This window comes from Suricata suricatta, chromosome 2 (assembly GCF_006229205.1).
Source record: "Suricata suricatta isolate VVHF042 chromosome 2, meerkat_22Aug2017_6uvM2_HiC, whole genome shotgun sequence".
Classification (NCBI taxonomy): Eukaryota; Metazoa; Chordata; class Mammalia; order Carnivora; family Herpestidae; genus Suricata; species Suricata suricatta.
Genome location: NC_043701.1, coordinates 21,950,331 through 21,975,375, shown reverse-complemented (window position 1 = coordinate 21,975,375; position 25,045 = coordinate 21,950,331). Strand labels below are relative to the sequence as shown.

At 48.3% G+C, this 25,045-nt stretch overlaps 1 long non-coding RNA gene across 1 annotated transcript; it reads right to left on the bottom strand.

Annotated features, from left to right (window-relative positions):
- Nucleotides 1-3,070: 3,070 nt before the first annotated feature.
- On the bottom strand, nt 3,071-21,608 carry LOC115279048. Its single transcript, XR_003903172.1, has 3 exons — nt 21,490-21,608; nt 4,158-4,364; nt 3,071-3,346 (listed from the first exon to the last, which is right to left on the bottom strand). It is a non-coding gene; the product is annotated as an uncharacterized LOC115279048 (long non-coding RNA).
- Between the last annotated feature and the right edge of the window lie 3,437 nt (nt 21,609-25,045).

Genomic DNA, 25,045 nt, shown 5'->3' with positions numbered 1-25,045 from the left:
TCTGGGTCAACCATCTGAGGGGCTATCTGAGAAGCCAGCTAAGGGACAGGCTGACACACTGAGGATCCAAGAATCTGTTGCTCTGACCATTGCTTCCTGCTTTTCTTTTCTTGTTTTTTTTTTTGTAACGTTTATTCATTTTTGAGAGATGGAGAGAGACAGAGCCTAAGTGGGGGAGGGGCAGAGAGTGAGGGAGACACAGAATCTGAAGCAGGCTCCAGGCTCTGAGCTGTCAGCACAGAGCCTGATGTGGGGCTTGAACCCAAAGACAGCAAGATCATGACCTGAGCTGAAGTCAGACGCTTAACCGACTGAGTCACCCAGGCGCCCCTACTTCCTACTTTTCTAAATCCCTTGCTCTGGGACCTTCCACTCTATTGATTGTTCAGCCTCATCAGGACAACACTACAGTGTCATTTTCCATACTCTCTTCAGGTCCTTGCATCCTTCTTAGCCACTTAGATTTCATGGTCTATCGTTTTGTTTGCTAGATCTGCCATGACAAAATATCATAGACTGGGTGGCTCAAACAACAGAAATTTAATTTCTTATAGCTCTGGAGGCTGGAAGGCCAAGATCAAGGTCCCAGCGTGGTTGATTTCTTCTGAGGCCTCTCTTCATATCGTTGCTACTTCTTCATACAGTCATCTCTCTGTGTCCTTTGTGTCTCTTCCTCTTATACAAACGCCAACCGGATTGGATTAAGGCTCTATCCTAATGGCCTCATGAGAACTTAATCACCTCTTTAAAGATGTTATCTCTAAATATAGTTACATTTTGACATTTGTCCTAGGGGGCTAAGACTTCAAAATATAGATTCAGGGAGGTGGTGCCTGGCATGTGACTCTTGACCTCGGGCTCTTGAGTTCGAGCCCCATGTTGGTTGTAGAGATTACTTAAGAAATAAAAGATACGGATTTGGGGAACATAATTCAGACCATAGCAATAACCATAGTGACTGTCTTATGTGCCTCACACAACACACTCCCTTGCTGCCTCTCCCACCATGGTGCTCACCTGGCAAAACCCAACTCTGGTTAGAATCCAACGGTGTCCCACTAAAAGATATATTGAAGTGCGTACATGGATGTGATCTTATTTGGAAATAGGGTTTTCATAGGTGTACTCAAATTAAGAATAGGCCATATTAGATTACTGTGGGTCCTAATCCAGTGAGCCATATCCTGGTAAAAACAGGGGAATTTGGACACAGACCCAGGAGAGGTGAATGCCATGTGACCACAGAGACAAAGGCTGGAGTGATGTCTCTACCAACAAGGCCAAAGATGGCAGCAACCACCAGAAGCCAGGGAGAGGCAAAGAAGGGTTCTTTCCTGGAGCTTTTGATAGAGCACGGCCCTGCCGATACCTTTTTGGCTTCTAGCTTCTAGAACTGTGAGAGAATGCACTTCTGTTGTCTTAAGCCACTTGGTTTGTGATAACTGGGTAGAGCAGTTCTAGGAAATGAACACACCAATTGCCTAATGACTCTGCATTTGCTCAGTCTAATGTCGTTCAAGCAAAACACAGAATCATGCTGATTAGATTCATTCTAAATTTTTGACGATTCCAGTGTACCATCGGTACTACCTAGGCAGTAAATGTACTCTGTCACTCTGTCCTGAAACATTTATCATGCTTTTTAGTCCTGGACACTATTGCTGCATAACTCATGAACCCAATCTCTAGTGGTTTAAAACCATCAAGTGTACTCAGACGACCTTCAAGTTTACATCTCTGACCCAACCTCTTCCTTCCTGGAGGTACAGACTTTATATACTGAACTAATTTCCTTCCTTCCTTTCAACATTTTCTTGTGCACATGGATTCACTGGGTCGGGAGTTCAGGCTTAGTGAGGATGGTGGTCTCTGCCCCACGAAGTCTGGGAACTGAGCTAGAAAGACCCAGAGGCCAGGAGCAAACTGACAACTGAGTTGAGACTGCAATCTTCCCCGTCCCTCGCATGTCTGAGCCAGGGCTAGGATGACAATGCAATGGCTCAGAGATTAGGACTCCCACCACCGTGCCTGCACATGGCTTCTTGAAGGGGTTATGAATTCTTTCTTTTATGGATCGTGCTTTTGGTCTCATAGGAAAGACATCGTTGCCTTACTATATGGTATACTCTTTTTAAAATTTTTTAATATTTATTTTTTTTGAGAGAGAGAGAGAGAGAGAGAGAGAGAGAGCGAGCGAAAGAGTGTGAGCAGGGGAGGGGAGGAGATAGAGGGAGACAAAGAATCTGAAGCAGGCTCCAGGCTCAGAGCCTGATGCGGGACTCCAACTCACGAATGGTGAGATCATGACCTGAGCTGACATCAGATGCTTAACTGGCCGAGCCGCCCAGGCGCCCCCTACATGGTGTACTCTTGAACTCAAATGTTTCCTTCTTATGCTGATCATGGAAGAAGTGTCAGCTGCCCTGGCAGATCAGTTCTTTGATACCTACCTGGAAGCCATTCAGAAATCTGTCAATGAGTGTATAAGCCTTCAGTTCTCGTGTTAAATCATACTCTGCTGAAAACTGCAACAGTAACTTCCTGAAACTGACCGTGACTGATAACCATATTTTGTCTTCTCTCCTGAACAAAGGATAAACCACCGTTGTGCCTAGACCATCCCCAACATTTTTGCCCTTGATATCAGTCCCTCGTTTTCTACTCAGACATGTTGCTCCTGCAGTTAACTCTCTCTCTCTCTCTCTCTCTCTCTCTCTCTCTCTAGTATCAGCACTTTTCATCATGTTTGCCCCACCCCTACTGGATCATTCCATCAGCAGAGAGACGCTCAGTAATATCTTTTCTCTTGCAGCAAAAACAAGCTAAGTGCTCTTCTAGTCACCACACCTATTCTCTTTTTCACTAAAGCTCATCAGTGGTGTTACCTACATCTGTCTTCATCACACACACACACACACACACACACACACACACACACGCGCACTTTATGCCCATCAGCTCCGGACTTTGCCCCCACCACTGCACTGAAACCACGGCCTCCAGCTTCCCAAGGTCACAGTCAATTCCCAGCCCTCATCTTAGCCAAATGACACTGGTGATCATCCCCTCCTGAAAACTCCTTTCTCACCTTTCAGGACACATTCTGTTCCGATCCTGTGTCCCTCCACCTCTTATCTTCTTGGCTTTTAAATACCAGGTTTCCCAGAGCTTGGTTCCTTGATTCTCCCAAGTGACTTCCTCCAGGCCCATGAGCTTAACACCAAAAGTGTTGAGACCACCTCTCATCCAGCCTCTTCTCATAGACTCATATATGCCTTTCTTTCTTTCTTCCTTTGTTCTTTCTTTCTTTCCTTTTTTTTTTTTTTTATTATGGGAAGAGTCAAATCTATAGAAAATAAAGAGAATAGCATGATAAACACCAGGGTCCTAAGTGCTTTTGTGATGTCTTGCCATGGATTTTTAAAAATATTTATTTTTTCTGAGAGAGAGAGAAATAACATGAGTGGGGGAGGGACAGAGGATCTGAAGCAAGCTTCATGCTGACAGCAGAGAGCCCGACGCAGGGTACTGAGTCATAAACCATGAGATCTTGACCTGAGCTGAAATCAGACACTCAGCTGACTGAGCCACACAGGTGCCTTTTGCCATGGATTTCTAATGAGTATCTCAAAGTTAACTAATGCTCTATGAGCTCAGACCCAAACTAGGAGAGTTGTTCTTTGTTAAACGGAGAGTAAGCAAGTCCCAGAGAATGCTGATACCACCCTGCAAAATCTCAGCCCTGAAGTTGGGTGAAGTCTGCCCCTTTATCTCTCTTTCTGTCTTTCATTCTCCCTGTTCCTTTGTTTCTCTGTCTCTTACTTTCTCGCTCTCTCTCAGGCTCCAGCTGGTACTGCTTCGGATCATTAGCAAGCTGAGCAAATGGACACTCTGGACGTATTCTGGAGCTCAGTCACACAGGTTAGCCATATAATCCTAAATAGATAAGGGACCGTAGAGCCCTTACCTCCCAGGGCTGGTGCCCCAGATAATGATCACAATGTCTCACATTGTATATGATTTTACACAGTTGAACTTGACAAAAGGGCTTTTACAAATGTTTCCATATTTAATTTTCACAGGAACCCTGTGAAAAAGGCAGGACAGATGTTATTTATCCTAATTTTTTAGATGAGGAGAGACAGTGGATTGCCTACCACATCCTGTGAGTGGCAGAGGGGGTCAGCGGCGGAGCCTTGATCTTCTCACTCCAGGCCACCCCAGATTCTGCAAGGGCAAACAGGGTCACGGCCCAGATCTCCATCCTTAGAGATGTCGAGATTTCCATAGAGAGATGACAGTGTGCCAGGCTCTTCAAATGCATTTAATTTAGATGTGTTACTTGTGCTCAAGGACTTTTCAGTCTAGTAATGAAAAAGCAAAAAGCAAGTCAATATATGGTTTTAGGTATAGGCAGAGATAAGAAAATGCTGAAACGGAATGTGACAAGGCCAAAAGTATTAGAGCACAGGTATTTGTTGGGTTTTTTTCTGTTTTTTTTTTTTTTTTTTTTTTGAGAGACAGAGAGCGTGAGCAGGGGAGGGTCAGAGAGAGAGGGAGACACAGAATCTGAAGCAGGCTCCAGGCTCTGAGCTGTCAGCACAGAGCCTGACATGGGGCTCGAACCCACAAATGGTGAGATCATGACCTGAGCCGAAGCCGGATGCGTAACCAAATGAGCCACCCAGGCGCCCCAAGAGCACAGGTATTTGAAACCTTACTCTTCTCCCATGTTCAACCTAAGCGCCTGGGCACTATGCACTGAATCCACCCCAAATTCATATGGGACCTTTGGAAGGTCATCAGATCTGGACAAAGTCACGACAACAGCCCCCTCTGATGGGATTAGTGTCCTTACAAAACAAAGAGACCAGAGTGCTCTCTCCAGCATATGAGGAGACAGCATGAAAGACATCTACAAACCAGGGAGAGGGGCCTTACCAGACACAATCTGCCAGCACCGTGATCTTGGACTTGCGAGCCTTCACAACTGTGAGAAATAGATGTTGTTTAAGACACCCACTCTGTGGTATCTTGTTATGGCTGCCCAAGCTAAGACACAGCCTTCTCAGAATCAGTTGTGTGGGGTAAAGCTCCAGGGCTGGAAGAAGTTCAGAGAAAGCATGGGAAGGGGAGGACAGGGAGGTCAGGGGCAATATTTCTATCACAGGAAGGCATAAACGATAGACGCAATAGATGCACAGAGATTTCATAGCTAGCCTGTGGTGGGGGGTGAGCAATGCTCATTTCCATCTCCCAATCTTGGCTAGAGAACCTGATTTAAGAGCCACTATAACCTTCCTCCAGGGACCGGGTGAGCGCTTGCGCGTGTCTGTGTGTGTGTGTGTGCGTGTGTGTGTGTGTGTGTGTGTGTGAATTCCTTGGGAGCAGGGGAGGTCATAGAGTAGAGGCTTTCAAGCTGGGACTTCTGCCCAGGCATCAGAGACACCCATCATGGACTCTAGGCATGTAAAGGGATCTGCCAGCAGGTTTCCAGATCAGCTCATGGAAGCGTAAGTAAGAGCCCCAGCCACTGCCGCCCAGGCCCTCTACACCTGCTTCTCCCTTTTCTTTCTCCCCAGGGCTGACAAAGACTCATCCTTCTGGCAAAAAGAAGAGCTCCACAACTAGGCTACAGGACTGTCACCAAAGAAGAGGGGCATAGGAGGGAGAGTCACTTGAGCAATTTGGGAGGGTATGTGTAAGTGCTAGGAGGTGATAGAACAGGAGGACTCAAAAGTGGGGGTAGATTTTGAAAGAGGAGATACAGAGCCACAATCAGCCTGGGCAGAGATCACGGTTCCAGGACCAGACATCAGCTTGGGTGAAGGATCTGAAGTGATGTCAAAACCTGGAAGGTATGGAGGTGGCCAGTGACAGTCACACATGCAGGACAAATGAATGATGACATCTCTGCTGAGCAGATTGAAATGGGGTGAAGGAGGGGGTTTCTCTCCTGAACCCCAGGTGCACATTTCTAACTGCCTATTGGAAATCTCCCAACAACATGCTCTAAACCCTGTCCAATGTCTTACGCTCAATCCTGCTCCTTCTCTAGTGTCCCCTGATTGTGTTCACTGAGCTCTTACCTTCCTCCTCACCTGGCTGAGATGCCTCCTCCCTCTGCCTCACCCTCAAGTACCTCAACTTATCAAGTGCCATGGATTCCACCTGGAGAAGGTCTTCTAGCCCTCTCTCCTGCCGGCCCGAGTCAGGTCTTTGCCTCCTGCCCGGATCTCACCCATTATGGGAGCTGCCTGACCTCTCTTCTTCCACACTCCCTTCTTTTAATTTTTTTTTAATGTTTATTTATTTTGAGAGAAGGAGAGCATGAGAGAGTGCAAGTAGGGGTGGGACAGAGAGAGAGAGGACGAGAGAGAATCCCAAGCAGGCTCCATGCTGTCAGTTCAGAGCCCAACATGGACCTCAATCTCAAGAACCGTGAGATGATGACCTGAGATGAAATCAAGAGTCAGATGCTTAATTGACTGAGCCACCCAGGTGCCCCTTCCACACTCCCTTCTAACTTGCCCCTTGCAGTGTTGCCAGGCTCGCTGTCCTCCTAATGATGGGTGCCCAGCCCTTGGGTCAAAAGTCCTGTGAAACTCTCCTTCTGAGTATCCACCAGAACCTTATCCACAATTGAAGACATAGATAGGTATTTCTGATGGGTTTAGGGGGAGGGGAACAGGAGAGCCACATCTCAAAAGACCACTTGATGGGATAAAAAGCGCATCACTGGGTGGCATACTCGGTTAAGCATCTGGCTATTGATTTTGGGTGAGGTCATGATCTCACAGTTCATGGGATCAAACCCCATATTGGGCTCTGCACTGACAACATGGAGCCTGCTTAGGATTCTCTCTCACCGTCTCTCTCTGCCCCTCCCCCACGTGCTCACTCTCTATAAATAAACAAACTTAAAAAAAGCCCAGTGCAGTAGCCACAGTCTAATAGCAGAGCCCAGCTGTAGCAGCAAGTGATTCTACGTGCAACATGGAGGCTGATTTTAGAAAATAGTCATGTCACCTCCTTGCTTAATAAATGTAGACTGGCCTCCATTGCCCATGGGATAAAACCCCAACTCCTTCGCTCAGTATACAAAGTTATTTGCAGTCTGATCTCACTTTCTCTCCCCAGCTCCCCTCCCTCTTTCTGCAACCCAGCCTCCCTGAACTTCTCTCTGTGCTCGGAACAGGGCCATGACCTTCTACAACAACTTCCATTTGCCCACACATTCCTCTGCCTGGAATGCCCTCCTTTCTGTATTTTCCAAGCAAACACCTGCTCTTCCTTCAAATGGCTGTTTCCTCTGCAAAGCATTTCCTAACCCCCAGGACTGGATTCGCTTAGACCTTGGCTCATCGTGTGACATCCACCATGTCTACTATAATTTATGTGTTTGCTTATTTACCTCTATACTTGGTATATTTTAAGGACACACCCTTCTGTGTCCCTTTTGGAAAAACGCCAGCTCTCACGGGCTCTGAAGGAGCCATATTTCAGACAAGATGCTGCTACCCGTGTCCCCAACTGATTGAGCCAGTGCTGGATCCTGAACTAAGTACGGCAATCTGTAGGCTGCCCATCAACCTGTGACCTGCAGCTGCCTGAAGAAGATAAACCCAGCCAGTCAGATAGGTTTGTTGGGAATCTGAAATTACAAAATTGACATCCTGAGCCAGTTAGCGATAGGGACAGAAGCTGAAAGACACCGCCTCAAGAATTACCATCATGTAGAACAGCCATGGAGTCGGGGAGCCCCTGGGGCTCATGTTCAAGCTGGGGGGCACATGGCTGAGAGTAGGGCAAGAGAGAGCAGCCTGGCTGAGAAATGCCATGAGATTTTGGGGGGAAACAGAAATCTCCCCAGTTTCTGGTTTTCTTGACTCCTCTATGGGGCTTCTCCTAGGTTCCTCTTTCAGAAACACCTCCTTCCTTTCTCTTAAAAGAATCTCTGTTCCTTGTAACCAAAAGAGCCTGGAATATTCTCCCCCGGACTGTGAGAGCTCCAGCTTTTCCCACAGTGTTGCACTGGATGAGTGGTTGTTACCTAAAAGGTTTCTTTCTTGCTAGGTGGTCCCTTTTCTGGTCTTGTGTCAGAGAGAACAGGCTATTGGGGGTACTTTTTAAATTTTTTGGTCTGTGTCCACTCATCTTTCTGGTTTCTGGCTTCTTCAGCCCCGCCTGAGATACACGAGGAAAAATAAGATCCAGGGAATTCGCCAGTGTGTTGATTTTTGGAACTTGTCCCTATCTGGCTTGACTTCTGTCCACCTTTCAAAGTCTTCTTAAATTTGTTTCATATTTAATGTCTGGGGCTTTTAGCTCCAGCAGTGAGAAGAAGAGGGAAACGTTTTTCTGCTACGTCTTCCGAGAAGCAGAAGTTCCTCAAGAGAACAATTTTACAAAATGACCACCAGTCATCTTCTGCTTAGCCTAAGAAAGAACACACCACCCACGCCCCCGGTGGGTGCCACCAAGGCTGCCCCTTGTCAGGTCCCTTTTCCTCCTCCCAGTGGGAACCTCTTCCCTCTACTTTCTTTATAGTTTCCCACATTTAAGCCCAGATGCTTCAGTGGTATCTGATTATGTTTTTAAATCTTATATAATTGGAATCATGTTGTATTTTCTGGCTAGCTTTCGTCACTCAGTAGCGTATGGGAAGGTTCACCGAGGCTGGTGAGCGCCGCTATCATTCATCCACTCCCTTGCGGTATAGTCAGTTGTGTGAATCCACCACCATTCACATAGGTGCTCTGTCTTTGGTGGTGTTGGCCTGGGTGCCAGTTTCACATCACTAGGAACAGGGCTGCCCTGACTATTCCTGCATGCATCTTCTGGTGCAGGTGTATACATCCTGGGTACACACCTCAGAATGGGATCCTGGGTCATGGGATATGGACCGTTCACCTTGATGAGGTGACGTTACCTTCCAAAGTGGCGATACCAGTGTATCAATGGGACCTCCCCTTTCCAGCTCTATTTGGGACTGCTTTCTGCTCACTTTTTCATACTTAGAATATCAACAAATGTTTTTTAATGTTTATTTATTTTGAGAGAGAGAGAGAGAAAGAGAATGTGGGTGAGTGGGAGAGGAGCAGAGAAAGGGAAGCGAGAGAGAAAGAGAGAGGAAAGGAATCCCAAGCAGGCTCTATGCTGTTGGTGCAGAACCCGAGGTGGGGCTCCATCCCACGAACCTGTGAGATCATGAGCTAAGCTGAAATCAAGAGTCGGACTGAGCCACCCAGGTGCCCCTAAAGACATATTTTTAAGTGAACAAAGAAAAATAACAGATGAAGCAGACGGAGAGGGGAGCCCTGATGTCCCTCCCAGCCTCACATTCAGTAAGGCCATGTTCTTCCTTGATGCTGGATGCATCCTCTTGAGTTCTCCGGAGAGACCAGGGTCTGCCCCCTGCAGACTCCCTGCCTCCCTGCCCAGGCAGACATGGTGGGAATGAGATGGAGAGAGGGGTAGACAGCTGGCAGGTGACACTTGCCTTCCTGGGGGAGCAGACATACTTTTATCACAGTTCCCAGAAGGGTGGAAAACTCCTGATGGAAGCCCGTCCAGGTGTCCTGTGAGCAGGTACCACGGGACTTCGGGCTTTCCTGCCGGGGAAGAATTGACAGTCTGAGGAAGAGGAGGCTACAAAGAAGGCAAATGCCTCAGGTATACGGTCACTCCAGGGACTTCTGCTCTTGTGACATCCGTCTGGGAGCAGTCAGATGGGTGTCCACCCCTGGTGATGACTCAGGCATATGAGGTGACTGACGTTTGTCGTTAAGCCTTAGTTTGCAGGTAGATAGGCTGAGGCAGAGAGGGAGGAGAGGAAGAAAGGAGAAAAGAGAGGACCTGAGGGTAGGTCTCTGTAGAGGTCAACAACTTATGGCCAACTTGTGCCCACCCCCGGGCCTTTCTGGTTCCACTGCCTGGAATGCTTTGTGCCTGGTTTTGCTCACTATCTCCTTCCTGTCACTCGGGGATTGGCTCAAATGTCAGCTTCTCAGAGAGGCCTTCCCAACCTCCTTGTCTAACACTGTTGCCGTCACCTCCATCTCCATCATTCTTTACCACTTGCTTTTATCTTCTGCAGACGCCTCATAGTGGACGGACACTGCTGTCCGCCTCCGGAAGGCCAGCCCCCTTCCGCTTTGCTGACAGAACTCCAATTTTGTTCCCACCCCCACTCATTTCAGGAGTGAATCCTACTGAGTCTAAGCCAGTGATGATGCTCCTCGTCCCTCTGCCAGTGCTCAGTTAGGGATTGGGTACGTGATGATGTTCAGGCCAAGGAAACATGAGGGGAACTATTGCAGGAGGGCTTCTGGGAAAAGTTTTATTGTCTGAAAAGGAGAAACATGGCATGAAATGGTCCTTATTTCCTTCTGGAGGGCTTTGTCCCAAGTGTGATGGCTAGAACTTCAAGAGCCAACTTACAGCCACGCAGGTGGCAGTGGCTGAGGACAGAAGGAGGATGGCAGAGCAGGAGGCTGAGAGGGACCCGGGTCCCTGATGAAGCCACTGAGCTCCCGAGTTAATTCAGGCTGAGCTGTCTGAGCTCAGGAGTTCTCTCTCGCTGGATAGGTGTAGCCATCTGTTAAGGCCGCCATAACAAGGTGGCCCGGACGGGGTGGCTTAAGCAACAGGAATTTATTGTCTCGTCGTTCTAAAGGCTAGAAGGCTGAGATCAACGTGTTGGCAGGATTGCTTCTTCTGAGGCTTTTCGTCTTGGTTTGCAGATGGCGTCTGCTTGTGTCTTCACAAGGCCTTCCCTCTGTCAGCTGTGTCCTAGTCTCCTTACAAGGACATCAGTCATAGGGGATCAGGGCCACCCTAATGACCTCACTTTAACTTCATTACCTCTTTAAGAACCCTATCTCCAAATTCAGCCACATTCGAAAGGACTGTGGGCCAGGACCTCAAAATATGAACTGGGGAGGGGGGCGGGGGGGGACGGGGGGGGGGGGACCTGGGAGACAATTCGGCCCCTAACAGTGCAAAATCCGTGGAATCGCCCTTACCATTGAAGCCAATTCAGTTGGGGTCTCCTGTTACTTGTGCTTAAGAGAATCCTGATTCAATTACTGCCTGAAATGATTTTATTTGCTTATTTGCTCATCTCTTGACTACCTCTCACCAGAATGTCAACATCGTGAGGGTAGGGACCCAGTCTGGCCTGTTTGATGCTATATCCCTAGTCCCTAGAGTCATGTCTGTCTTCGAACAGCTGCTTAAGAAATACTTCCTGCACAAATGAACTATTCCAGGCCAGTTCTCCTGACTGTGTTACTCTTGCTAATAACACACACACACACACACACACACACACACACACACACACACGTGTATATTTTAAGTTTATTTATTTGGAGAGGGACAGTGTGAGTGGGGGAGGGGCAGAGAGAAAGAGAATCCCAAGCAGGCTCTGCGCTGGCACTGGGCTCGAACCCACAAACCATGAGATCATGACTTGAGCCAAAACCAAAGCTCGAACACTCAGCCCACTGAGCCACCCAGGTGCCCCCTTGTATTTTATATTTTAAAAAGCAGAATCTGATATGCAAGATATGCCAATCATAGGCACATAAATTCTTTATTTTGGAGGTCTGGTCTCTGCATCATTTTAATAGACACTTTGCTCTTCCGAGGGCCAGAAATTATGTACGGCTCCAATCTGCGCCTTGGGGATTTCCAGTTTCAATCCAACAAGGAAGTGAGCTTCGAAGAGAACGTGACTGGTAAGGACACTGACTCTGAGGCCAGTGTGAATCAGAATCACCTGGAAACTTGTTTAAATAATTCAGACGCCTGGCTCCACCACATGGACTCAGATTTAATAGTTTAAAATAGGGCCCAGGCATCTGTATTTTTAACAAGCCATCCAGGTAATTTTAACAAGCCACCCGTGTTTTGAGACCCGCCTGCCCAGGGCGTGTGGAAGGAGGGGTCTGAATCGAGGAGGGCTGGGAAGGGCGGGGAAACAGTCACTGAGGCCGCAGGCTATGGGTCAGGCCTTCGAGGGGCAGAAGTCTTAGAGGCTGTGACCGCCTTTGTGTTTGGGTACTCTCAGCTGGGCCTGAGAGTATTTGGATGACACCAAGCGAGAAGAGCAGGTGATCGCCTCAGGCTGAGACCTGCCCCCGCTGACAGGCAGCTGGACCTTTGACCTTCCACCCTTTACTATGACCTTTCCATTTTCTGCTTTCTGGTCAGTTCCAAGGAGAGAACAGAGTGGGCCTGAGTTGCTGAAATTCCGGCGGGTAGCCTGGGAGTATGCCAGGACTGGAGATAATCCAACCTACCACAGGTGTCTAAAAATAGAACCAAGCCCGCAAGAAGCCAGCTGGTTAGGGATCCTGAAGCCTTCCGGGGTGATGGAGAGTCCTCTGAGGCCTTGCAGCCCTTGGGGAACCGTGGCCTTCTTTCCAGCATGGCCCCTGGTAGCTCCCACTTGACCCCCAAACAAAGCCACTCTTCTCTGGGGCCACCATGCCAGCAGGCTGTGGGGTCTGCTCTACTGCCACGTTGGGTCCATTGGGTCCCAGTGGGACTTTCAAGCCTGCCCTGGCCACCAGAAGGGTTCTATTTTAAATTGAGACAGGATGGTCCCCATGGAATGGCTGAAGCAAGGACTTAAAATAGAGGGCCTTCTGTTTCCTGCTCCCACTCCCTCCCTGGCTCACCCTGCCTCCCAGAGAGCGGAGAACTGCTGCTGAGTCTGCATCTCTTTCTTTCTTTCTTCTTTTGTTTTTTAATTTTTTAAAAATGTTTTTTATTTATTTTTGAGAGACAGAGAGAGACAGTGCAAGCAGGGGAGGGTCAGAGAGAGAGGGAGACACAGAATCTGAAGCAGGCTCCAGGCTCTGAGCTGTCAGCACAGAGCCTGATGCGGGGCTGGAACCCACGAACTGCAAGATCGTGACCTGAGCTGAAGTGGGACGCTTAACAGAGTGAGCCACCCAGGAGCCCTGAGTCTCTTTATAGCATAGGGAACCAAGGTGGGAGGGGACATTATCCCAGTGAAAGTAGCTAAGAGGAAGGAGTGGGCAAGGGGCTGGTGGCTAAGTAGGTGGACATGCTGGGACACAGAGCTTTTGCAGATGTGTATGTGTGTGCTTTATCCTAGAATTAAAAAAATATATTTTTGAGTCCAGAGAGATTCTTATTACACAATTTGATGTTTATGTCAATAAAATCTTAGACATACAGGCGCCAACTCTGCATTGCGGCGCAGGTCAAGATCTCACGGTCGTGAGAATGTGCCCCGTGTCAGGCTCTGTGTTGAGCATGGAGCCTACTTAGGATTCTCTCTCTCTCCTTTGCTCCCTGCCCCTCCCTCACTTGTGCGCGCTCTCTCTCTCTCTCAGAATAAATAAACATGAAAAAAAGACTTCCCTATCTTAAAAAAAATAAAATCTTAGATATGTAACAATACAGATGAAGAACAATTTTTGATAGGTTTAGATTTTTTTTTTAATATTTATTTTTGAAAGAGAGAGAAAGAGTGTGAGCAGGGAAGGGGCAGGGGGAGAGGGAGACACAGAATCTGAAGCAGGTTCCAGGCTCTGAGCTATGAGCACAGAGCCTGATGGGGGGTTCAAACTCATGGACCACGGGATCACAACCTGAGCCAAAGTCAGACGCTTAACTGATTGAGCCACCCTGGCACCTGTTAATAGGTTTTTTAATAAAATTTTTTACTGAGCAGGTACTGTGTTGATAGCTCCATCCTATGGCCCATGAAATACAAAAAAGCAGCCCTAGCCCTGCTCCTGAGGAACTAGCAATGTCATGGGCAAGTTATTCTTTCACTTACCCAGCCTGACTGCGTGCCAGGCAGGCCCTCTCCTCAAGGCCTTCCAATATGCCCTGATTTTTCCCCCTAACTTATTTGATTTTCACAACTATCTGATGCAGCCATTACAAGGTGGTCATGATTATTATTCCTGCTCAGAAGATGGAGACGCTGAGAGAGAGAGAGTGACCTAGGTCAGAGCTAGCGAGGCACAGAGCTGGAGTTCATTCGGATGCCGGCACCTGAGGCTGGACCGTCCTCCTGGTGCAAAACTATGATTAGTGTGGTTGGTGCAGACTGAGGTTTGAGATGTTGCCCCAGGCCCTTTCCTCCTCCCAGGAGTTCCTAACTCCGACGTTGTAAGATTGCATTTTAATTTTTTTAACATTTATTTATTTTTGAGAGACAGAGAGAGACAGAGCATGAGCAGGGGAGGGGCAGAGAGAGAGGGACACACAGAATCGGAAGCAGGCTCCAGGCTCTGAGCTGTCAGCACAGAGCCTGACACAGGGCTCGAACCCACAAACTGTGAGATCATGGGCCGAAGCCGGAAGCTTAACCGACTGAGCCACCCAGGCGCCCCAGTAAGATTGGATTTTATACAAAACTAGAACCACAGGCTCTCCAATTCACAAGGAACACAAAGGTTGTGGAGTCTAACAACCCACTGTTCTCTGGAATTTTACATCCAAATAAAGGTCTCTCTTTTCACCTTCAAAGGCCACACGGCGACGCTCTTGTGGTTCCAGACACTCTTGGCTTTCCAGTGTGGCGGCTGCCTCCAGAGACCGTTTGTGAGCATGACCAGAGTCAGTCTCCAGAGAGTCACATGTGTTTTTTAATTTTTCTCCCCACAGTGTTATTACCTAGTTTTATCACACCTGTTATCTGCCAGACTTCGCGCTGCATGTCTCCTAACTCTTACTGAAAGTCAGATCCGCCGCACACCTCTCACAGCTCTGCCACCACCGAGGTTGTTCAGAGAATGTTCGAAAGGCTCTAAAAGCTATTCCTTGTGAATAGCTAAAAAAACGAAATCAAACCAAACCAAACCTTCTGATCAGTGGCGGCCTTTTTAGAAGGGGCGGGAGGGGGGGGCATCATCTCCTGTGGTGACTTTTGAAGGAGAGGACTCGTTTGGAAATCTCAGTTCTACTTGTTAGAAATACCAAGCTCAAGGCACCTCTTTCTGCCCACGGATCCTGTCCCTGTGCTTGAATATGCGTGCGGGTGCGCGCGCACACACACACACACACACACACACACACATACACACCACCGTCTCCCTGACTTATGGTCATTTTTCGTCCACTAGGTTACATACCCCAGAGCACAGACGTTCCTTTTGCCCACCATTGTATCCCCAGCACCTAGCATCATGCCTGACTCACAGTGGGGGCTCGATAAATGCTTGTTGAATGAATGAATGAGCTGATAAACCAAGTCATAACAGGAGCTGTAACCAGTAAAGGAAGGCTACAGTCAGCGTTCGGCCGGGGGGGTGTCCTCGGAACTGAGAGACGGTCTCCTCCCAGGGGAAATGAAAATCACCACATTCAGCCAGAGGTAAAAGTATTTCCCCTTGGAGTCGATTGATGACCGTGCTGCTGTTGAAGACTGCGGAAACCCTCAGAACGATTCCAGGGCATACAGTCAGATCGAGAACAAAAAGGGCGTGTACGTGAGGCGATGGTTTTGTGACTTGGCTCAGGACAGACCGTCCTGTTCGAGTGCAGGCAGGAGGGAACCCACCTGCAAGTTGAAGGGCAAACACAGATCCTGTGATCTCCAGTGATGGATCCCAGGGAGAAGGTGCCCTGAGCGGGATGCCAGGCAGAAAAAGCCATCCCTGACCCCTGCCTCCTGGGCTCTGAGGCCACACTCTAAGGACGCCTTAACAACAGTTTGTATTCCAGGAGGCGTTCTGAAAATGGGCGTTCAGAGATCCGGTTGATCAGATTCTAGAGAATTTTTTTTTGTTTTTTTTTTTTTAAGTTTTGAGAGACAGAGAGAGACAGCGCAAGCAGGAAAGGGTCAGAGAGAGAGGGATACACAGAATCGGAAGCAGGCTCCAGGCTCTGAGCTGTCAGCACAGAGCCTGACGCGGGGCTCGAACCCATGAATCGTGAGATCATGACCTGAAGCCGGACGCTTAACCGACTGAGCCACCCAGGCGCCCCAAGATTCTAGAGAATTTAACTCATGTGACTCACTGTGAGTAGATTCTCCTGAGCCTGGTGAACTCCAGATGCACTGACGGATCATGCTTCTGGATCTCTGTGGTCCAGCCTTGAGCCACAGGGACCCCCACATTACCGCCTCTGACCTCTATTAAGCTTTAACAAGGACAGTAATATGAGAGATGATAATAGCAACAACTATTGAACCCTTACTATATGCCAAGTATGGGTCTAAGCACTTTTCTGGACGGGGGGTGTTTAAATTGTGGTAAAATACACATAATATAAAATTTACCATTTTGGGGGGCACCCGGATGGCTCAGGTGATTTAGCATTCAGCTCTTGATTTCGGCTCAGGTCCTGTTCTTGCAGTTTGTGGGATCAGGTCCCTCAGTGGGTTCTGTGCTGTCAGGGTGAAGCCTGTTGGGGTGCTCTCTCCCTCTCTCTCTGCCCCTCCCCTGCTTGCACGCAGGCACACACATTCTCTCTCTCTCTCTCTCAAAATAAATAAACTTAAAAAATTTACCATCTTAACCATTTTTAAGTATGCAATTAGTGGCAATCAGTACATTCACCCAGCTGTGCAGCCATCACCACCATTCACTTCCCATAATTTTCCGTCATCCCAAACTAACTCTGTACCCAGTCACCTCCCATTTCTCCTCCCCCCAGACCCTGGGTAATTTCTAGTCTGCTTTCCGTCTCTATGAATCGGCCTATTCTAGTTATCTCACAGAAGAGGAACCATATGATATTTGTCCCTTAAGTCTGGCTTCTCCCAAGGCTCACCCGTATTACAGCATGTGTCAGAATTCCAGTCCCTTTTAAGGGGAGTGGTCATGTATGTAGTATCACATTTTGCTTCTCCATTCATCCGTTGATGGACATTTTGGGTTGTTCCCAACTTTTGATCACTGTGTGAACACTGCAGATGTCAATGTGCAAGTATCTGTCGGAATTCCCTGCTCTTAATTATTTCTGGTATATTCTTAGCTGGTATATTCTTAGAATTGCTGGATTGTGTAGTAATTCTATGTTTGTAAGTACTTTGTGTGATAAGTCATTTAATCATCATATCAAACCTTATACAGTAAATAGCATTAGTATCTTCATCTTATGAATGAGGCACAGAGAAGTTAAGTAACTTACTCAAGGTCACACAGCTAATAAATGGCAAAATCAGGATTTCAACTCAGGGAATCTCACTTCAAAGCCCAAATAACTCCTCTCCGACTCTGCCTTTTTCTCCAGAGCTCATATTCTTTTTTTATTTTCTTTTAGATTTTATTTTTACCAAATCACTACCCTCAACATAGGGCTTGAACTCATAACCCTGAGATCAAGAGTAGCACGCTCTACCAACTGGCCCAGCCAGGCGCCTCTCTAGAGCTCACATTCTTTTTCTTTTTTAATTTTTAAATGTTTTTTTATTTATTTTTGAGAGGCAGAGAGAGACAGTGAGCAAGAGAGGGTCAGAGAGAGAGGGAGACACAGAATCCGAAGCAGGCTCCAGGCTCTGAGCTAGCTGTCAGCACAGAGCCTGATGCGGGGCTCGAACCCACGAACCGTGAGTTAGATCATGACCTGAGCTGAAGCTGGACACTCAGCCGACTGAGCCACCCAGACACCCCCAGAGCTCACATTCGTAACCACCATGGTAAAACAAAGATATTGCAAGATCTTTGCAAGAAAGATGTAAGAAAGAAATAAATGTGGGTGTTGCAAGCAGTAGATAGTACAGGAGTTCAGAGCAAAGAATCATGTGAACTGGTGTGAAATTGGGATAAAAGCTGAATCTTTTTTTTTTTACCTAGGCTCCACATCCAACATGGGGCTTGAATTCATGACCCTGCGATCAAGAGTCGCATGCTTTACCAACTGAGCCAGCCGGGCACCCCTGGGGATTAAAGCTGGATCGTAAAAGTGGCTCAGTCTAGGTAGGGAGACAGACACAGGAAGGGCATGGAGGTGGACGGAGGGTGGTCTGTTCAGAAGTTTATACGTAGAGCGGACTCTTCTTGTGGAATTTAAATGTACAAAGCTTGTCAAGATCAGACTGGGAAAGCTCCAGCTCCCCAGGTAATGGGGAGTCATTGAAAGATTTTGAGAACCACAGGGCTGGGTGTAAGTGCATGTTGGAGTGACTCATCAGACAGGAGGGCGCAGAATGAGTCAGACCGGGTAAGGTCTGGAGTCAGAGCCAATCTGGGCAGCGATCTAGACAGGGTGCCCAGGTCTGGGCCAGGGGACGGCAGTACAGGTGGGAAGGAGATGCTTGAGGCTGAGAGAGATGGTGGAGGGACCAGGTGACAGGGAGGAGCCAAATGACAGTGGCAAGAGAGGACACATCAGATACCAAAAATGACTCTGAGGCTCCAGCCCAAGCGACTGGGATAATCATGAGAAGAATGACTTCTGATCACGCTGAATTTGAAGTGACAACAAGGCATCCAAATGGAAACATCCAGGAAGTTGTTGTTGGAAATGTAGACAAAGAGCCAGGCAAAAATTTGGGATAGAGAAAGAAAAGTTGCAAGAAATCTTTTTTTTTAATGTTTTGGTTATTTATTTTTGAGAGAGAGAGCACGATCGAGTTGGGGAGGGGCAGAGAGAGAGGGAGAGAGAGAATCTCCAGCAGTCTCTGCACCATCAGCATGGAGCCTGATGCGGGGCTCGAACTCACAAACTGTGAGATCATCACCTGAGCTAAAATCAAGAGTTGGACGCTTAACTGACTGAGCCACCCAGGCGCCCCAACAAGAAATCTTATAAAGAAAACAAGGAGTTTATCAGGAGAAGGCCCCCCAGAGCTCCCCCTGCAGCCCCAGTGCTCTCTGGTCCCTATCTGCCAGAGGGTCCCTGGGAGCCGAGAAAATGACACCCTCCTGGTGCCGCCCAGGTGGACAACTGAGCCCCTCCCGAGCCCAATCCAGGGTGTAAAAATGTCCTTTTCTCTTCACTTCAACAGGACAAGCTTGCATTGTTTATACCAACATTTTCTAAGATCCATTGGTTACAATGCGTTGGGCCACAAGAAACCAAAAAGGACCATCATGGTAAGACTTGGCGCAGACAAGAGTGATCAGTGGATGTTAAATAGGAGAGAGGTCTCCATGAGGAGCAGGATATTTATGCAGTCTTAAACTACGTCCCCACAAATTACTTATTAATTACAAAAGGATTAATAATAACCATAGGATAGAGAAACCAGACAGCATCCTCACAAAGTGATCAAAACTAATATTACAGGGGTGCCTGGGTGGCTCAGTTAGTTAAGCGTCTGACTTCAGCTCAGGTCATGATCTCACAGTTTGTGAGTTCGAGCCCCGCATCGGGTTCTGTGCTGACAGCTCAGAGGCTGGAGCCTGCTTCCGATTCTGTGTCTCCTTTGCTCTCTGCCCTTCCCCAGCTCACACTCTGTCTCTCTCTGTCTCTCAAAAAAATAAATAAACATTAAAAAAAAACACACTAACATTTCATTGTGGGGCAAAAAGAGAACCATGATCTCATGGTTCGTGGGTTTAAGCCCCGTGTCAGGCTCTGAGCTAGCTGTCAGCACAGCCTGTCTTTGGATTCTGTGTCTCCCATCTACGGCCATACCACCCTGAATGCACCGGATCTCGTCGGATTCTGTGTCTCCCTCTCTCTCTGACCCTCCCCTTCTCATGCTGTCTCTCTCTCTCTCAAAAATAAATAAAACATTAAAAAAAAAACTACTTTGAGAGGAAAAAAAATGTGTAACCTGAAACTGATAATGAGGAAACATCAGACAAACCAAATTGAGGAACATCTATAAAGTAAAACAATAACTGGCCTGTTAAGTAACTGGCCTAAAGGGTCATGAGATCATGAAAAACTAAAAAAAAAAAAAAAAAAAAAAAAAAAAGGCTGAGCATTGGTTACAGATTAAAGGAGACTCAACAGCAATGACAATGAAATGTAATATGTCATCCTGAATTAGATCCCATGCTGGGAAAACCAAATACTTTACAAAACAGCATTGAGACTGTTGACAAAATCAGAATATGAACTGTGGATTCAGTAAAATTCTTCGATCAGTATATTCTCCCGGATTTGATAACCGAGCTGTGATTATGGAAGAGGATCCCCAAGTTCCTAGGAAATACCCTGAAGAAGAAGGAGTCTAGAGAATAAAGGGACATGCGATATGTCATTAATTCTAAATTGATCCGAAAAGAGTTTGTCTGTGTGTGTATAAAGGGAGGGTTAGAAAACAAATGTGGTCTGGGGGCACCTGGGTGGTTCAGGTGGTTAAGGGTCTGACCTGCTCAGGTCATGATCTCAGGGATCGCGAGCTCGAGCCCCGAGCTGGGCTCTGTGCGGACAGCTCAGCGCCTGGAGCCTGCTTCAGATTCTGTGTCTCTCTTTACCCCTACCCCACTTGTGCTCTCTTTCTCTCTCTCAAAAATGAATAAGCATTAAAAAAAATTTTTTTTATATGGAAAAATGTTAGAAGTTGGTGACTCAAGTTTGAGTGTTCTATTTACTCTTCTTGCAACTTTTCTGAAAGTACAATTATTTTATTATTTGTTAATGTTTATTTATTTTTGAGAAAGGAAAAGACAGAGCGCGAGCAGGGAAGGGGTAGAGAGAGAAGGAGACACAGAATCCAAAGCAGGCTCCAGGCTCTGAGCTAGCTGTCACCACAGAACCTGACACAGGGCTTAAACCCACGAACCATGAGATCATGACCTGAGCCGTAGTCGGACACTCAGCTGACTGAGCCACGCAGGCGCCCCAAGAAAGTAAAATTATTTTAAAGTAAAGTTAAAAACAACCTCCCCCTGCCACACATCTAATTTGAACTGACTTACACAGGGAGGCAGTTTATTTTCTCATGTAACAGCAAATACAGGGGAATGACAGACTATAGATTAGTGGTCCAGCGACCCCACAATGTCAGAGAATTTAGGTTCTTTCCGTCTCTCCGTTCTACCATCTTTAGTGCAGACTTCATCCTCAGGGTGGGCGGAATGGGCCCTGGCAGTCCCGGACTCACACACAGACACAGTGTGCAAAGGGAGACAGACCATTCCCTCAGCTGGCTCTCTTTCGCCTGGGTTCACTTCCCTACTTTCTACTCAGGCATGTTGCTCCTGCAGTTAACTCTCTCTCTCTCTCTAGTATCAGCACTCTTCATCATGTTTGCCCCACCCCTACTGGATCATTCCATCAGCAGAGAGATGCTCAGTAATATCTTTCCTCTTGCAGCAAAAACAAACAAAGCGCTCTTCTAGTCACACCTATTCTCTTTATAGCTAAAGCTCGTCAATGGTGTTACCTACATCTGTCTTCATCACAGACACACACACACACACACACACACACACACACACACACACACTTTATGCCCATCAGCTCCGGACTTTGCCCCCACCACTGCACTGAACCTTGGCCTCCAGCCTCCCAAGGTCACAGTCAATTCCCAGCCCTCATCTTAGCCAAATGACACCAGTGATCATACCCTCTTGAAAACTCCTTTCTCACCTTTCAGGACACATTCTGTTCCGATCCTGTGTCCCTCCACCTCTTATCTTCTTGGCTTTTAAATACCAGGTTTCCCAGAGCTTGGTTCCTTGATTCTCCCAAGTGACTTCCTCCAGGCCCATGAGCTTAACACCACGTGTACTCAGACCACCTCCAAGTTCTCGCCTCTAACCAGGCTCTTCCTGGGGGTTCAGGCTCATATACTGCCTGCCTGCCTGCCTTCCTTCCTTCCTTCCTTCCTTCCTTCCTTCCTTCCTTCCTTCCATCCGTCCTCCTTTCCTCCCTCCCTCCCTTCTTTCCTTTTTCTTCTTACTATGGGGCAATTCAAATCTATAGAAAATAAAGAGAACAGAATGATGAGCCCCATGGTCCTAAGTGCTTTCAGGGCGTCTTGCCATGGATTCCTAATGAGTATCTCAAAGTTAGTTCTGGCTAAATTAAAACTCTTGACACCCCGTCAAATATTCCCCTTTCTCCATCTTTTTCTTTCTAGATGCTTTTACCTAAACCCAGCTTGTCATTCTTTGTTGAAGGAAGGACAAGCAAGGCCCCGACCATGTGGATCCCGTTACCCACCTACAAAATCCCCCAGCGCCGGAGCTGGTAAGGGCTGCACACTCCATCTCTGCCTGCGTAATACACACCCTGAATAGATCCAAGGCCGCAGACCCCTTCCCCTCCAGTGCTGGGAGGTTACCCTTATTTTAATAAAAACTAAACCCAAGTGCTTGCACGGAAGCTCTCTCATATACCTCCTGCCTGCTGAGAATGAGCCACAGAGGTGTGTCTTCTGTTATTGCTGTGAGAGGCAGGCCACACACCTGCTGGCGCATTCTGCTGCTCCGTTTCTCAGCCTTAACATCGCCCCAAATCTCCCCTTGCTAGCACTCGGCCAATTCCCCCTTCCGCCCCCTGCCCTGGTCTCCCCTCTTCTCATCAAGAGGAGGGCAGAGCATGCCTTCCAGACCCCTAGCAAAGGAGGTTCTTCCAGGGACCAGAATGGAGCCCCTCATCTTCATGTCGGATAGTCTGCAACTCCTCTACCAACTATGAACATCTATTTCTTCATTTATGCAGCAAATATTTCCTGAGCGCTTCCCTCGGCGCAGGCGCTGTGCCGGGTACTGGGGATACAGGAACGAGGAAGACCCACGTAGGGTGGAGTAGATGAAGTAGCTGAGAAGTTCTGTGAGATCATCTTATGCACCATCTCACATTTTTTCAGAGCTCAGTTGCATACTTCCTCTCTTTATTCCGCACACCCTTTTATGTAACCGTTGTGCCCTGCTGAAACTCAGGGTGGAAGATTTTCAGAGCCCAAGGGAACAATCTAACTCAGCTTCTCATTGGAAAGCTGTTCCTGTATAAAGCTTCAGCCTGCCTCAAGGGCACCCCATTCCTTTGTTTCAGGAGAAAGCACTAAAATCAATCTTGTAGATAGGGAAATGGAGAGGAACAGCTTTTTCTGAAATGGAGATGGATGTGTCTGGACTCCAAGAAGCTAAATTGGCCTTCAGGTGCTAAAGGCAAAGGGCAGAGGACTGTGGAGAGGAGGAGGTTGTGTCTCCCCCCTGGGGACCCTCCGTCTTGGTTCAGGTCCCCATGGTTTGAAGACAAGGGCCAGAAGCTTAAGCAAACCATTCACAAATGGCTTTGGGAGACTTGGACGGTGCACCAAAGCTTTGGGGTGCACTGACAGTGCTTGCCACCAAATCGAAGAGAGGGGTATTGTCCCCACATAGACAAGCAGCCCACCTTCTCGGGCACCCAGAAGGATGACCACTTGGGCTCCCTCGAGAGGCCCAGGGGTAGGTGCGGTCAGCCAGTGGGAGCTGAAGCCGGAGACAAAGAGCCTGGGGTAAGCTGCTCCGTGACACACTGGCTTGTGGGTGCACACGAAACACCCTTTGGGGACTTCCTGAAAGAGCTGGGGACCTTGGGTGGCACTAATTTTCCCCTTGGGCAGTCAAGGGGAGAAAATCAGAATTCTTGGAGCACCTGGCTAGCTCAGCCAGTGGGGCATGTGACTCCTGATCTCAGGGTTTTGGATTCAGGCCCCACTTTGGGTGTAGAGATGACTTAAGAAGAAAAGAGGTTTTTTGTTTTTTTTTTTAATCAGAATTCTCCAAGGATTGTCTTACTTGCCTAAGATGGACCAAAACCTATGATGTGGTGACCCATTCTGCAGAGCTAATGTCATCTCTGGCATTCATGCCCAACAGTCCATAGGCCTCTGCTATTTGCTGCTGGTTTGGGCAGTCTTCAGAGATGGGGCCCAGCCCGGCCTCCAGACATCCTGCCCGTCAGTGGGCAGGCCTGCATGCATCTGTGAAGGGGAAACATTGGCTGCCAAGGGAAAGAACATCCTTCTGCCTGGGGTGCCACCTGACACGCCTCTGTCTTCCAAACCACAGCCCCGAAGCTTCTCGGCTTGACTTCTCAGGGATTTTTCCTTGCTCCTTGACTTTCCACTGCTGTCTTCTGATCTTACCCTGTTCTTGACTCAGATATCAGCTGCCATCTGCGCCTCATCCCCACTCTTGTGGTAGCGAATCTCATCCCCAAACCAAGTCCCAACTCACTGCAGCTCATGGTGTGTGTGTGTGTGTGTGTGTGTGTGTGTGTGTGTGTGTGTGTGTACATACTCGTGCGCGCGCATGTGCATGCCAAAGTTTTCCTGGAGGTTCCTCGGCCTCATCAGTGAGTTCTAAACAAGCTAGACATTTATTTCTACCCCACTGGACAGACAGACTGAAATGGAGACTGACTTGCCCAAGGTCGTCAGGGCGACAGGCAGGGCTGGGGCACTGGGACAACCAGGCTCCCCCTTCCAGCCCCACTGTCCCCCCTGCACCACAGGACCGCCTGCATGAAGAGCACTGGGCACAGAGATCCTGTGTCCCTGGTCTTCTAGGGCAGTCCTAAACTGTCATATTTTCACGAACTCCATCCTGCCTGTTAGGCCACATGTCCCAGAACACATGGTGATAAAGAGGAGTTTCCTGGGGTCCCAGGGCCCAGGCCCCATCCCGAGGGAGTCAAGCCATGCAGCCGTGTGGGGTGGAGGAGGAACAGGGGGCCCACGCCCGGCTGGCCTCGGGGGGTGAGGCCCCTGACTGCTCACTGCCTACCAGGAGCACGTGTCCTTCTGCCTACCAGGAGCACGTGTCCTTTACAAGGCCACTGTAAAGGACAGGGCTGGGAGTCACCCTCGGTTGGCAGGTCAACCGGAAAGCCAGGCATGAGGACACTGAGGTCATGTTCCCATGAGCAAGGCCAGAACCAGGTCTTCCTCCACCCTCCCGCCTGGCCTCTCCCTTCCCTCCAAGGATAGTCCGTCACCAGCCTCACTTCCTGTCAAACTACAAAGCTCGAGGGGCAACAGGTGGCACCAGGAATGCTAATGCATTAATGGGGATCACATGGCGCAGCAGGAAAGCCCTACTGCGGAGCCCCCCATTACCTAGGGGAGCTGCAGCAACAGCCACGGTTGTGAGGAGGCAAGGCCTGAGCAACCCCACTAATCGGGGCCCCCAGCCCCCAGGGAAGCTGGTCT